This window comes from Cibotium barometz, chromosome 2 (genome assembly GCF_041138505.1).
Source record: "Cibotium barometz isolate CiBa-2024 chromosome 2, ASM4113850v1, whole genome shotgun sequence".
In the NCBI taxonomy this organism is placed as follows: domain Eukaryota; kingdom Viridiplantae; phylum Streptophyta; class Polypodiopsida; order Cyatheales; family Cibotiaceae; genus Cibotium; species Cibotium barometz.
Window position 1 is genome coordinate 3,620,059 of NC_141047.1, and position 16,216 is coordinate 3,636,274.

Consider the following 16,216-nt stretch of genomic DNA (forward strand, 5'->3'; position numbering starts at 1 on the left):
AGACTACAACAAACCCAGTGGAGAAGAAACGACATCAACAAACTTCATGGAGGCTCCTAAGGAAGTGGAGTCAGATCATCTTTTCTGCGAGAGAGCGAGAGAGAGAGAGAGAGAGAGAGAGAGAGAGAGAGAGAGAGAGAGAGAGAGAGAGAGAGAGAGAGAGAGAGAAACCCTACAACCGAATGTAACCTGCCCCAACAAAGTAAAACCACCTCTCAGCCACACCGATGATGTCGGCCATGTGGTAGATGTATGTATGAGCACTTTGGTCAAGGTCATGGGCACTTGTAGTAGCCTTGGATACATAGAGAGAGAGAGTGTCAAGGACTATGAGTTTAGGGACTTGAGGCACTGGTCGCGGACTATCAAGTAAGAGGGAAACTTGGTATAGGGTCCAGGTGTGCTAGGAGTATTCACTTGAGGGGAGGTATTGACATATACAAGTGAATAGGCTGTAAAAGAGAATCTATAAATGTGAGAGAGCCTGTGAAAAGGTGAGAAGTATCTATTGGGAGAGAATAAAGGGTAGCATGAGGAGATTTAGAAGGTGTGGAGATATTCTGGGAAGAGGTGGAGAGAATCAAGCAAAAGAGGTGGAGTGAATCAAGGAGAAATCAGTGGGAATAGATGCTTGGATGTAAACTCTATAAATTGAGGCATTGGCTGGTTGAGAATTTGCTGGTTTTTGATTATCCATGCCTACATTAAGCTATCAGTTAATTGCTCAATAATCACGTCTTAATTATCATCTAATCTCTTTGTTAACGATGTGGATTCTAGCCTTTGATCCACCATAGCTGCAAATTTAACATATTATCAGAGCCTAGCCCTAGAATCCATCAATTTGTGAGCCCATTATCACTTGGCTAATTAGGATTAGTAGATAATTAAGATTTTTACCTCTTTTCAACTAGCTCTTTGCACCCCTAGCCAGTAGAGGGGCTTGATCTCCCTCCAGAAGCACTATTAGGGCAAATAATTCTAGGCAACCATAGCTAGCCATCCCATTCAAACAAAATTGCAAACCGCCAAGCGTAGCTGCCAATTTTTGCTAAATCGCTGGTCCCACATTTCTAAAGGAGAAATGAGATCTCTACTACTCCAGATCAAATTGCTATAATTCCTCTTGGCCCTAGTGGTTTTCAAGGGTGCTCTACAAGCTGCTGGTGAAGATAGATTTTGATTTGATCAAGTCTACAGTGAGATCTAAGCTCTTCATCAAATCTACAGGTGACTTTGGTAAAACAGAGATTAAGCATTCAATGTTTGGTCAAATCTTGTCTTTCTTGGCTTAATTCTCTACTAGACTAATTGCCATTGATAGCCTTGAAAGGATTTAAGCTCATTTGAACTCTAAGGCCTTAGATCTGGACTCCCCGCATACTCTGTTTTTTACACACAAAATAGATGATTAGTTTACTAATCAATGATTAATCAATACTAATCACTATTTTTCGGTGCAATTACGGGTTCAAATCAACCATTTGGTATCTGATACAGATCCCTATAATTTCAGATTGCAATTCGGAGATGGTTGATACTCCAACCCTTCCGTACAGATTTGTTACCCTTGGTTTAATGTAATTTTTGGTGATTTTATGCTGATAAAGCTGTTGTAATCATCACCACCTAAACTTATATTTAGTTGTAAAAGGGTAGACATTGCCCTTGAAATATACAAGTGAATAGGGTATGTGTGGGAACAAGTCCTTGGCAAGAGGCTGTAAAAGAGAATCTATAAATGTGAGCCTGTGAAAAGGTTAGAAGTATCTACTGGAAGAGAATAAAGGGTAGCATGAGGAGATTTAGGTGGTGTGGAGATATTCTGGGAAGAGGTGGAGAGAATCAAGCAAAAGAGGTGGAGTGAATCAAGGAGAAATCAGTGGGTGGGAATAGATGCTTGGATGTAAACTCTATAAATTGAGGCATTGGCCTAATGAGAATTTGCTAGTTTTTGATTATCCATGCCTACATTAAGCTATCAGTTAATTACTCACTAATCACATCTTAATTATCATCTAACCTCTTTGTTTAGTGATGTTGATTCTAGCATTTGATCCACGATAGCTCATCACATTGCTGCAAATTTAACATATTATCAGAGCCTAGCCCTAGAATCCATCAATTTGTGAGCCCATCATCACTTGGCTAATTAGGATTAGTAGATAATTAAGATTTTTATGTCTTTTCAACTAGCTCTCTGCACCCCCAACCAGTGGAGGGGCTTGATCTCCCTCCAGAAGCACTATTAGGGCAAGTAATTCTAGGCAAGCATAGCCAACCATCCCATTCAAACAAAATAGCAAACCGCCAAGCGTAGCTGCCAATTTTCGCTAAATCGCTGGTGCCACATTTCTGAAAGAGAAATGAGATCTCTGCTGCTCTAGATCAAATTGCTATAATTCCTCTTGGTCCTAGGGGTTTTCAAGGGTGCTCTACAAGCTGTGAAGACAGATTTTGATTTGATCAAGTCTACAGTGAGATCCAAGCTCTTCATCAAATCTAGAGGTGACTTTGGTAAAATAGAGATTAAGCATTCAATGTTTGGTCAAATCTTGTGTTTCTTAGCTTAATCCTCTACTAGACTAATTGCTATTGATGGCCTTGAAAGAATTTGAGCTCATTTGAACTATAATGCCTTAGATTTGGACTCCCCGCATACTCTGTTTTTTGCACACAAAATAGAGGATTAATTTACTAATCAATGATTAATCAGTACTAATCACTCTTTTTCGATGCAATTGCAGGTTCAAATCAACCATTGGGTATATGATACAGATCCTTATAATTTCAGATTACAATTCGGAGATGGTTTGATACTCCAACCCTTTCGTGTAGATTTGTTACCCTTAGTTTAATGTAATTTCTGGTGATTTTATGCTGATAAATCTGTTGTAATCATCACCACCTAGACCTTAGATTGAGTTGTTAAGAATTATCACTTGGCTAATTAGGATTAGTAGATAATAAAGATTTTAACCTCTTTTCAACTAGCTCTTTGTACCCCCAGCCAGTGGAGGGGCTTGATCTCCCTCCAGAAGCACTATTAGGGCAAGTAATTCTAGGCAACCATAGCCAGCCATCCCATTCAAACAAAATCGCAAACCGCCAAGCGTAGCTCTGCCAATTTTTGCTAAATCGCTAGCATCACATTTCTGAAGGAGAGTTGAGATCTCTGCTGCTCCAGATCAAATTGATGTAATTTCTCTTGGCCTAGGGGTTTTCAAGGGTGCTCTACAAGCTGGTGAAGACAGATTTTGATTTGATCAAGTCTACAGTGAGATCCAAGCTCTTCATCAAATCTACAGGTGACTTTGGTAAAACAAAGAATAAGCATTCAATGTTTGGTCAAATCTTGTGCTTCTTGGCTTAATACTCTACTAGACTAATTGCTATTGATGCCCTTGAAAGGATTTGAGCTCATTTGAACTCTAAGGCCTTAGATCTGGACTCCCCGCATACTCTGTTTTCTGCACACAAAATAGAGGATTAATTTATTAATCAATGATTAATCAGTACTAATCACTATTTTTCGGTGCAATTGTGGGTTCAAATCAACCATTGGGTATCTGATACAGATCCCTATAATTTTAGATTGCAATTCGGAGATGGTTTGATACTCCAACCCTTCCGTACAGTTTTATTACCCTTGGTTTAATGTAATTTCTGTTTAATGCAATTCGGAGATGGTTTGATACTCCAACCCTTCCGTACAGTTTTGCTACCCTTGGTTTAATGTAATTTTTGTTGATTTTATGCTGATAAATCTATTGTAATCATCACCAGCTAAACCTCCTAAACCTTAGATTGAGTTGTAAAAGGGTAGACATTGCCCTTGAATCTTGAAATTTGATCAAGAGGTAAGACCCCCTTCACATCATCATGAGTACGGCGGCATAAGAGATAGCCAAATTTATGGGGAGCAGTTTTACACATGGCAGACAAAAACCATGTATCTGCTCATGAGGAAAAATCTGTGGGGGCTAGTTGAGGGAAGAGATGAATGTTGGAATATATGATCAATGTCATGGCCTAAGGTTAAGGCACACAATGAAATGTAAAAGGACCATGTAATATGAAGAGAATCTAGGTGAATGAAGGGTAAACCCCCACTTGGAATAGGCGAATTTCAGAAGATGCTCTGGAGGCTATATTCTAGGGAGCCATGTGGGGGAGATGGCCTTGGATGCCCTTGATGATATGTAAGCAATGATGTCACTCAACCTTGTACACTTTGGCTATAAAATAATGGCCCTCCTAATGAGAAAAACACGAATTTCTATGCTATGTGAAGCTCCTCATTATGCTGCCATTGTGTTCCCTTAATCCTTGATTAATTGCTAGTTAATTGACTTTTTGCTCATGTGACCACCATGGTTTATCTTGAACCACCATAGCTCATTTATCATCCCTTGCTCACATTAAGCTTGCATTATCACTCATTATGCTTTTACCAACATGGTATCAGAGCCTTGGTTATCCTTAGGCATAGTAATTAACCACATTAATCATATTTCTCATTTTTGCAAGCTTTCCATTAAAGCTCCAACTCACCCCCGGCTGGTTTTTTGCTTCATATGGGCTCTATAATCCATAAAATCACAAGCTTCTTGATTCAAAAGAAAGCTAGCAGCTGGCTCCATCGACGCCTAGCTCCATATGAGCTCCCACGCACTCTATGCGGCGCAATCAACTCTGCAACAGCACGCTGCTTTCTAGCAAAATTCGTCTAATTCGCGCTGTACGGTGAATGGTTTGCTAATTCCTCTTGTGAGCATAATATTGATGCTATGAAGCCCCCACGTGTTGATTTTCATGAGCAATGGTCCATGTAGCTGCTGTTTGAACTAATTTATCAGTAGACAGTACATGCTGTGTTGCAGAGAAGATTTCCAGAGATTGAAGCAGCATCTTGACATGTTTGAGTGCTGAGTTTAAAGCCAACACCTTGGTTTTCACGTGGTTTAAAGCATTTTATGTTTCTCATTTGGGAAGAGCTTCATTCAATTGCTCAAAGCTCACTCTGTTTTTTGGGGCAATTTTCCCTCTTTGAATTAATCACCTCCACTATTCATCATGTACTTAATAGTAATTATCTATTGAGATGACATTTTAATATGCATATTGAGTTGAATACCTCTTTGCAATCATGCCTTCGAATGCGGAATCATCTAATGAAGCTCATATCAAGAAATCATTGAAACCCAAAAGCAAAATTAGAAAACCTAGGATGAAAATCAAGTCTAGGCCTAGTTATTATTACTATGCAAAGGCTTATGGGTTTGGGGAATTCTTGAGTAATATCATGCATCTATATGGTGAAGGGGGATTCTAGCTTTTAATACTTTGCATTGTTCAATTCCAATCATGGAGTCAACTTACATATCATCCTCTTTCATCAAGAAATTCAACGGTCATGACTTCCACACTTGGCAAGTCAAAATGAGGTTCTTACTAATGAAAGAAAGAGTTTGGGGCATAGTCAATGGTACTATACCTAAACCTGCCACACGAGAAGGAGAAGTCTCTTGGCAAACCAAGGATGAGAAAGCATTAGTTCTCATTGCCCTTGGAGTTGAAGATAGTTATATACATTACATTGGTAATGGAACATCTTCACAAATTGCTTGGAATTCATTGGATAAATCCTTTGGTGCTCAAGGCCTCCACAGCAAAATCAGTCTCAAAGTAGACTTTTACAGTCTAGAGTTCAAGGTTGATGAGACACTTGCGTCTCATATCAACACCATGAAGAGCTTGATGGCCCAGCTCGAAGCCATCAATGAACCAGTCAAGGAGAGTGATGCCATAGCCATCCTCCTAAAGTCAATGCCATTCAAGTATGATACACTCATGCCGACCTTAAAGTACATGCAGGATCCCACTTTGGAGGGAATAGAGAGTGTTCTCTTGGAAGAAGAGAAGAAGTTGAAAGGTAGGGCCATTGATCTTGTCTCAACCCAGGCATACCTTGTTCAAAAGCAAGCCGGCAAACCACTCCAATGTACACATTGTGGAAGGACAGGCCATCTTCTCAAGAATTGCTACCACAAAGACAAGCCAAAGCGAGCGAATGTGCACCAAATGTGGAAAGCCAGGTCACCTCGCCGACAAATGCTACACCAACCAGGCAAATATGGCAAGCACTTCGAATGATTCCGAAGAAGCAATTCAAGCATGTAACAATGTTACTACCTCTTTTGATGAAGCGGTAGATGCAGATTGGGCTTTCTAAAGCCAACAATGTTTATGCCCTCTCTTACCCAAATTTTTATGTATGGACACCTCTAACCACCGATGATGTAGGTTATGTGTTATTTTTATGATGCCCACAATATCTCTCAGTAGGCCATGTAGCCCTCAAGGGGGGATTGATGGGGAGTTGGGTCTCCATGACCAAAAAATGATGATGATGCCCATGGATATGATGATGATGATGCTATGATGATGATGGGGTATGGGAGAGGAATGTTTTCATGTCATGCTATTTTCTTTTCGCAATGTAGAAGCCATGCTCCCTATGAGCTATGCTATTTTCTTTTCGCAATGTAGAAGCCATGCTCCCTATGAGCTATGCTAACTTCTTTTATGTACTGTAGAGCTATACTCCTTATGAGTTAAGCTTCTTTTCTTTCATGTAATGTTTGGATCAAGGGAGGGCAATATACCATGCCATGATCAAGGGAGGGTGTTGGAATATGTGATCAATGTCATGGCCTAAGGTTAAGGCACACAATGAAATGTAAAAGGACCATGTAATATGAAGAGAATCTAGGTGAATGAAGGGTAAACCCCCACTTGGAATAGGCGAGTTTCAGAAGATGCTCTGGAGGCTATATTCTAGGGAGCCATGTGGGGGGAGATGGCCTTGGATGCCCTTGATGATATGTAAGCAATGATGTCACTCAACCTTGTACACTTTGGCTATAAAATGATGGCTCTCCTAATGAGAAAAACACGAATTTCTATGCTATGTGAAGCTCCTCATTATGCTGCCATTGTGCTCCCTTAATCCTTGATTAAGTGCTAGTTAATTACCTTTTTGCTCATGTGACCACCATGGTTTATCTTGAACCACCATAGCTCATTTATCATCCCTTGCTCACATTAAGCTTGCATTATCACTCATTATGCTTTTACCAACAATGAATGCCCAGAGGTGAGAGGGAAAAATGAGTGGAAGAGGAGGATTGAAAAAGCATTGGGACTTATCGCACTCAGTTTAAATGATGAAATCATTCATCACATCACAAGGATACAGTGGGCAAAAGATGCATTGGATGAACTCAAAAAATTATTTTGCACACAAGCAAAAAATTCAAAGATAAATCTATTAATACAATTCTACAAATTAGATATGAAGGAAAGTGAATCTTTAATCACAGACTTGAACAAATATAAAAGCATTAAGCAACAACTGGCATTGGCAAAAAGGCAGAAGATGATAAGGAACTAATAGTGCTCTTGAAGAGTGTGGACAAAGGTGAATATGAAAACATTTAGCAACACTAAAGAATGTACCTGAATTGAAGCCACAAGAGATAGAAGGAGCTCTACTAGAGCAAGAGACCAAAGGCAAAGAGAAGAAATGGCTGGACTCAACAGCAGGAGAAGAAAAAGCATTCTTCACCTGAGGAGGATTCTCTCGAGGACGAGGACGAGGAAGGATCATCACTTGCCACCCACAACTGTGGAAAACCAGGACACATGGCAAGAGACTGCTACAGCAAACCCAGTGGAGAAGGAACGACATCAGCAAACTTCATGGAGGCTCCTAAGGAAGTGGAGTCAGATCATCTTTTCTGAGAGAGAGAGAGAGAGAGAGAGAGAGAGAGAGAGAGAGAGAGAGAGAGAGAGAGAGAGAGAGAGAGAGAGAGAGAAACCCCACAACCCAATGTAACCTGCCCCAACAAAGTAAAACCACCTCTGGGCCACCGATGATGTCAGCCATGTGGTAGATGTATGCGTGAGCACTTTGGTCAAGATCACAGGCACTTGTAGTAGCCTTGGACACATAGAGAGAGAGAGTGTCAAGAACTATGAGTTTAGGGACTTGAGACACTGGTCACGGACTATCAAGTAAGAGGGGAAACTTAGCATAGGGTCCAGGTGTGCTAGGAGTATTCACTTGAGGGGAGGTGTTGAAATATACAAGTGAATAGGGTGTGTGTGGAAACAAGCCCTTGGCAAGAGGCTGTAAAAGAGAATCTGTAAATGTGAGAGAGCCTGTGAAAAGGTGAGAAGTATCTACTGGGAGAGAATAAAGGGTAGCATGAGGAGATTTAGGAGGTGTGGAGATATTTTGGGAAGAGGTGGAGAGAATCAAGCAAAAGAGGTGGAGTGAATCAAGGAGAAATTAGTGGGAATGGATGCTTGGATGTAAACTCTATAAATTGAGACATTGGCCTAATGAGAATTTGCTGGTTTTTGATTATCCATGCCTACATTAAGCTATCAGTTAATTGCTCACTAATCATATCTTAATTAAGCTAATCACATCTTAATTATCATCTAATCTCTTTGTTAATGATGTTGATTTTAGCATGCCTACATTAAGCTAATCACATCTTAATTATCATCTAATCTCTTTGTTAATGATGTTGATTCAAGCATTTTATCCACCATAGCTCATCACATTACTGTAAATTTAACATATTATCAAAGCCTAGCCCTAGAATCCATCAATTTGTCAGCCCATTATCACTTGGCTAATTAGGATTAGTAGATAATTAAGATTTTTACCTCTTTTCAACTAGCTCTCTGCACCCCCAGCCAGTGGAGGCGCTTGATCTCCCTCCAGAAGCACTATTAGGGCATGTAATTCTAGGCAACCATAGCCAGCCATCCCATACAAATAAAATTGCAAACTGCCAAGCATAGCCAATTTTTGCTAAATTGCTGGCGCCACATTTTTGAAGGAGAAATGAGATCTCTGCTGCTCGAGATCAAATTGCTGTAATTCTTCTTGCCCCCCCTAGGGGTTTTCAAGGGTGCTCTACAAGCTGGTGAAGACAAATTTTGATTTGATCAAGTCTACAGTGAGATCCAAGCTCTTCATCAAATCTACAGGTGACTTTGGTAAAACAGAGATTAAGCATTCAATGTTTGGTCAAATCTTGTGCTTCTTGGCTTAATACTCTACTAGACTAATTGCTATTGATGGCCTTGAAAGGATTTGAGCTCATTTAAACTCTAAGGCCTTAGATCTGGACTCCCCGCATACTCTGTTTTTTGCACACAAAATAGAGGATTAATTTACTAATCAATGATTAATTAGTACTAATCACTATTTTTTGATGCATTTGCGGGTTCAAATCAACCATTGGGTATCTGATACAGATCTCTATAAATTCAGATTGCAATTCGGAGATGGTTTGATACTCCAACCCTTCCGTACAGTTTTGTTATCCTTGGTTTAATGTAATTTTTGGTGATTTTATGCTGATAAATCTGTTGTAATCATCACCACCTAAACCTTAGATTGAGTTGTAAAGGAGTAGACACTGCCCTTGAATCTTGAAATTGGATCAAGAGGTAAGACCCCCTTCACATCATCATGAGTACGGCAACACAAGAGATAGCCAAATTTATGGGGAGCAGTTTTACACATGGCAGACAAAAACCATGTATCTGCTCATGAGGAAAAATCTGTGGTGGGGGCTAGTTGAGAGGGAAAAATGAGTGGAAGAGGAGGATTGAAAAAGCATTGGGACTTATCGCACTCAGTTTAAATGATGAAATCATTCATCACATCGCAAGGATACAGTGGGCAAAAGATGCATTGGATGAACTCAAAAAATTATTTGGCACATAAGCAAAAAATTCAAAGATAAATCTGTTAATACAATTCTAGAAATTAGATATGAAGGAAAGTGAATCTTTAATCACACACTTGAACAAATATAAAAGCATTAAGCAACAAGTGGCAGCTATTGGCAAAAAGGCAGAAGATGATGAGGCACTAACAGTAGGAGAAGAAAAAGAATTCTTCACCTGAGGAGGATTCTCTCGAGGACGAGGACAAGGAAGGATCATCACTTGCCTTTTCCACAATTGTGGAAAACGAGGACACATGGCAAGAGACTGCTACAGCAAACCCAGTGGAGAAGGAATGACATTAACAAACTTCATGGAGGTTCCTAAGGAAGTGGAGTCAGATCATCTTTTCAGAGAGAGAGAGAGAGAGAGAGAGAGAGAGACAGAGAGAGAGAGAGAGAGAAACCCCACAACCCAATGTAACCTGCCCCAACAAAGTAAAACCACCTCTGGGCCACCGCCGATGATGTCGGCCATGTGGTAGATGTATGTGTGAGCACTTTAGTCAAGGTCACGGACACTTGTAGTAGCCTTGGACACATAGAGAGAGAGTGTCAAGAACTATGAGTTTAGGGACTTAAGGTACTGGTCGCGGACTATCAAGTAAGAGGGAAACTTAGTATAGGGTCAAGGTGTGTTAGGAGTATTCACTTGAGGGGAGGTGTTGAAATATACAAGTGGATCAAATGCTAGAATCAACATCATTAACAAAGAGATTAGATGATAATTAAGATGTGATTAGTGAGCAATTAACTGATAGCTTAATGTAGGCATGGATAATAAAAAACCAACAAATTCTCATTAGGCCAATGCCTCAATTTATAGAGTTTACATCCAAGCATCTATTCCCACTGATTTCTCCTTGATTCACTCCACCTCTTTTGCTTGATTCTCTCCACCTCTTCCCAAAATATCTCCACACCTCCTAAATCTCCTCATGCTACCCTTTATTCTCTCCCAGTAGATACTTCTCACCTTTTCATCACAGGCTCTCTCACATTTACAGATTCTCTTTTACAGTATATTCACTTGTATATTTCAACACCTCCCCTAAAGTGAATACTCCTAGCACATCTGGACCCTATACCAAGTTTCCCTCTTAGTTGATAGTCCGCGACCAGTGCCTCAAGTCCCTAAACTCATAGTCCTTGACACTCTCTCTCTCTCTCTCTCTATGTGTCCAAGGCTACTACATGTGCCCATGACCTTGACCAAAGTGCTCACACATACATCTACCACATGGCTGACATCATCGGGTGGTGGCTGAGAGGTGGTTTTAATTTATTGGGGAAGGTTACATTCAGTTGTAGGGTTTCTCTCTCTCTCTCTCTTAGAAAAGATGATCTGACTCCACTTCCTTAGGAGCCTCCATGAAGTTTGCTGATGTCATTTCTTCTCCACTGGGTTTGCTATAGCAGTCTCTTGCAATGTGTCCTGGCTTTTCCACAGTTTTGGCAAGTGATGGTCCTTCCTCCTACTCTGCCTCTTCCTCGTCTCCTCATCCTCAAGAGAATCCTCCTCAAGTGAAGAATGCTTTTTTTTCTCCTACTGTTGAGTCCAGTCATTTCTTCTCTTTGCCTCTGGTCTCTTGCTCTAGAGCTCCTTCTATCTCTTGTAGCTTCAATTCAGGTACATTCTTTAGTGTTGCTACAATGTTTTCATATTCACCTTTGTCCACACTCTTTAGAAACATTGTTAGTGCCTTATCATCTTCTGCCTTTTTGCCAATAGCTGGCAGTTGTTGCTTAATGCTTTTATATTTGTTCAAGTGTGTGATTAAAAATTCATTTTTCTCCATATCTAATTTCTAGAATTGTATTAACAGATTTATCTTTGAATTTTTTGCTTGTGTGCCAAATAATTTTTTGAGTTCATCCAATGCATCTTTTGCCCACTGTATCCTTGTGATGGGATGAATGATTTCATCATTTAAACTGAGTGCGATAAGTCCCAATGCTTTTTCAATCCTCCTCTTCCACTCATTTCTCCCTCTCACCTCTGGGCATTCATCTCTTCCCTCAACTAGCCCCCACAGATTTTTCCTCATGAGCAGATACATGGTTTTTGTCTGCCATGTGTAAAACTGCTCCTCATAAATTTGGCTATCTCTTGTGCTGCCGTACTCATGATGATGTGAAGGGGGTCTTACCTCTTGATCAAATTTCAAGATTCAAGGGCAATGTCTACCCTTTTACAACTCAATCTAAGGTTTAGGTGGTGATGATTGCAACAGATTTATCAGCATAAAATCACCAGAAATTACATTAAACCAAGGGTAACAAATCTGTACGGAAGGGTTGGAGTATCAAACCATCTCTGAATTGCAATCTGAAATTATAGGGATCTGTATCAGATACCCAATGGTTGATTTGAACCCGCAATTACACCGAAAAATAGTGATTAGTACTGATTAATCATTGATTAGTAAACTAATCCTCTATTTTGTGTGCAGAAGACAGAGTATGCGGGGAGTCCAGATCTAAGGCCTTAGAGTTCAAATGAGCTTAAATCCTTTCAAGGCTATCGAAGGAAATTAGTCTTTGCGATTTTGTTTGAATGGGATGGTTGGCTATGGTTGCCTAGAATTACTTGCCCTAATAGTTCTTCTGGAGGGAGATCAAGCCCCTCCACTGGCTGGGGGTGCAAAGAGCTAGTTGAAAAGAGTTAAAAATCTTAATTATCTACTAATCCTAATTAGCCAAGTGATAATGGGCTCACAAATTGATGGATTCTAGGGCTAGGCTTTGATAATATGTTAAATTTTTAGCAATGTGATGAGCTATGATTGATTAAATGCTAGAATCAACATCATTAACAAAGAGATTAGATGATAATTAAGATGTGATTAGTGAGTTATTAATTAATAGCTTAATGTAGGTATGGATACGTAAGATGTGATTAGTGAGCAATTAATTAATAGCTTAATGTAAGCATGGATAATAAAAAACCAGCACATTCTCATTGGGCCAATGCCTCAATTTATAGAGTTTACATCCAAGCATCTATTCCCACTGATTTCTCTTTGATTCACTCCACCTCTTTTGCTTGATTCTCTCCACCTCTTCCCAAAATATCTCCACACCTCCTAAATCTCCTCATGCTACCCTTTATTCTCTCCCAGTAGATACTTCTCACCTTTTCACAGGCTCTCTCACATTTACAAATTCTCTTTTACAGCCTCTTGCCAAGGGCTTGTTCCCACACGGAGACTGGCCGAAGGTGCAACGGGAAGGGAAGTGAGAGTTAGTCCGGAGAGACTAGCCGTGTCTTTTGGGTATAGTTTGGAGCCGAAGACCTCTGACGTAGGCCCTTCATCACCTTTGACTGCCACGGCTTCAAAGAGGAGTGATAAACTTCGTCGGGGGGAGAAATATGCTAATTACTCCATTGACGACGGGTACTTACTCTACAGTATGTGTACCAACTATTGGTGACTTTCGGGCCCAAATTCTTAAAGAAAGTCATGATAGTCCAAGTGCGGGTCATCCTGGGATTTAGAAGACCTATGCACTAGTAAAAAGACAGTTTTATTGGCCTAGTTTGTTTAAGGACGTCCAAACTTATGTGCTGAAATGCAGTAGGTGCCAGGTCAATAAACATGAACGTCTTAAGGTTGGAGGACTACTCCATCCGCCGGCTGGAGATTCCTCAAGGGAAATGGGAAAGCATTTCCATGGATTTCATTACCGGTTTACCCAAGACGAGTCGATGGAATGACTCGGTGTGGGTGGTAGTGGACAGGTTAACTAATATGGCAAAGTTTATCGCCACACAAAGAAAACTGTTAAAACGCTAGAGTTGGCAAAACTCTTTATTGAACATCTCTACAAGCTATATGGCCTGCTCGCAGATATAGTGTCGGACAGAGATAGAAAGTTCAACAGTCATTTTTGGAGGGAAGTCTTCAAAAAGTTGGATACTACTCTGAGTATGAGTACGGCAGATCATCCGGAGTCTGATGGTCAAACTGAAAGAGTGAACCAAATTCTAGAGGATATGTTGCGTTCTTATGTTAGTAAGAAGCAATCTAATTGGGAAGAGTACTTGCCCTTATTGGAGTTTGCCTATAACAGCTCCAAACACTCAGCGACTGGATTTACACCATTCATGTTAATGTATGGATTCCAGCCAAGATCTCCGATGGCTGTAGGCCTAGAAAAGGAGAAGATTCAATCTGTCAAGGATTTCCTTGAAGATATGAATGATATGCTCAGAGCCGCACGTGAGAGCATTCGTAGCGCTCAGGATCGCGCTAAGACTTATGCGGATAAAGGACGTAGAAAGGTGACCTTTGTAGAAGGTGACTTTGTATTCCTCAAGGTTCCTGCACAGTCAGAAACCATGAAAACGGGAAAGTGTAATAAACTTTCTTCGAGATATTGTGGTCCTTTTAAAATCCTTAAGAAGATTGGGGACGTAGCATATAAACTTGAGTTACCGGAGAGTTCTCAAGTCCATCCTGTCTTCCATGTCAGTAAACTGAAGAAATCAGTTCACGGGTTAGAGAACGCAGTTTCTCCAGAGATTTTGGTGGACTTGATGGAGCCACCAAAGATACCACATGAACCTGAAAAGATTCTACAGTATCGTGAAAGACAAACCCGACATAAAGTGTACCAGGAGGTACTTGTTAAATGGACAGATAGGGATGAGGAGGTAGCTACCTGGGAACGCCGTGGTACAATTTCCAAAAGGTTTCCCCAGTTTGTTTTCGAGGACGAAAACTCTTCTTTGTTAAAATTTGAGCATAATGATGAGCTATGGTGGATCAAACACTAGAATCAACATCATTAGCAAAGTGATTAAGAAATAATTAAGATGTAATTAGTGAATAATTAGCAAATAGATTAATGTAGGCATGGATACTCAAAAACCAACAAATTCTCATTAGGGCTATGCCTCAATTTATAGAGTTTACATCAAGCATCAAATCCCACTGATTTCTCCATGATTCACTCCCAGAATATCTCCACCTCTTGCCTGATTCTCTCCACCTCTTCTCTTTTCCCTGAATATCTCCCAGAATAACTCCACACTCCTAAATTCTCTCATGCTACCCTTTATTCTCTCCCAGTAGATTCTTCTCACCTTTTCACAGGTTCTTTCACAATTACATCTTCTCTTTTACAACCTCTAACCAAGAGCTTGTGCCCACACATACCCTATTCACTTGTATTTTTCAACACCTCCCCTCAAGTGAATACTCCTAGTACACCTAGACCCTATACCAAGTTTGCCTCCCCTTACCTGATAGTCCGCGACTAGTGCCTACTCCTCCCCTCAAGTTAACTTAGCACACCTGGACCCTGTACCAAGTTTCTCTCTTACTTGATAGTCCGCGACCAATGCCTCAAGTCCCTAAACTCCATAGTCCTTGGCACTCTCTCTCTCAATGTGTCCAAGGCTACTATAAGTGCCCGCGACCTTGACTAAAGTGCTCACACATACATCTACCACGTGGCCTACATCATCGGTGGCTCAGAGGTGGTTTTACTTTATTGGGACAGGTTACATTGGGTTGTGGGGTCTCTCTCTCTCTCTCTCTCTCTCTCTCTGAGATTTTCACATGGCTCCTCACTCTTTGGAGCCTCACATCTTCTCTTTTCTTCAGTCTTCTTGTCGTGGCAGCTTCTCTCCGCGCGTCCATCTCTTCTTTCAGTCTTCTTGGGGCAGCTTTTCTCGTGGTAGCTTCTCTTCTCGTGTCCATGTCTTCCTTCAGTTTTTCTTCTTGATGTGGATCCTCTTCTTGGGAAGAGATATTCTTCTTCTTTCATGGCTGGGGCCATGAGCTCGTCCGTCAGGTTTTTTTGCTCCATGTGAGCAACATGTTTCAATGTTTTGCTGACAGTTCCTTTGGGCTTTTTATGTTTATCTTGTGTCATTATGTAATGCAAACCCAAATCTATGCGGGAGGTCTTACCTCTTGCCTTATTCTGGATAAGGGCAGTGTCTGTTCCCATTTTTACACTGATGCAATGTGCCCAATACATAATGCATATAGCATTCATTCTCATGCACATTCCAAATGCAACTCTGGCTCTGAATAATCTTGAATTTGAGTGAGATTTACAGGCATTAACTAAGGGTTAAATGCAAAATGATGATTATCACAAATTTATCAGCACAATTTTCCCAGAAATTACATTAAATCAAGGGTAACCAATTTGTACGGGATGGTTGGAGTATCAAACCAACTCCGATTTGCAATCTGAAGCTATAGGGATCTGTATCAGATACCTAATGGTTAATTTGAACCCTCAATTGCACCAAAATATAGTGATTAGCATTGATTGATCACTCACTGATTAGCAAATTAATGCTCTGTTTTGTGTGCAGAAAACAGAGTATGCGAGGAGTCCAGATCTGGTGCCTTCCACTTCAAATGAGCTCAAATGCTTTC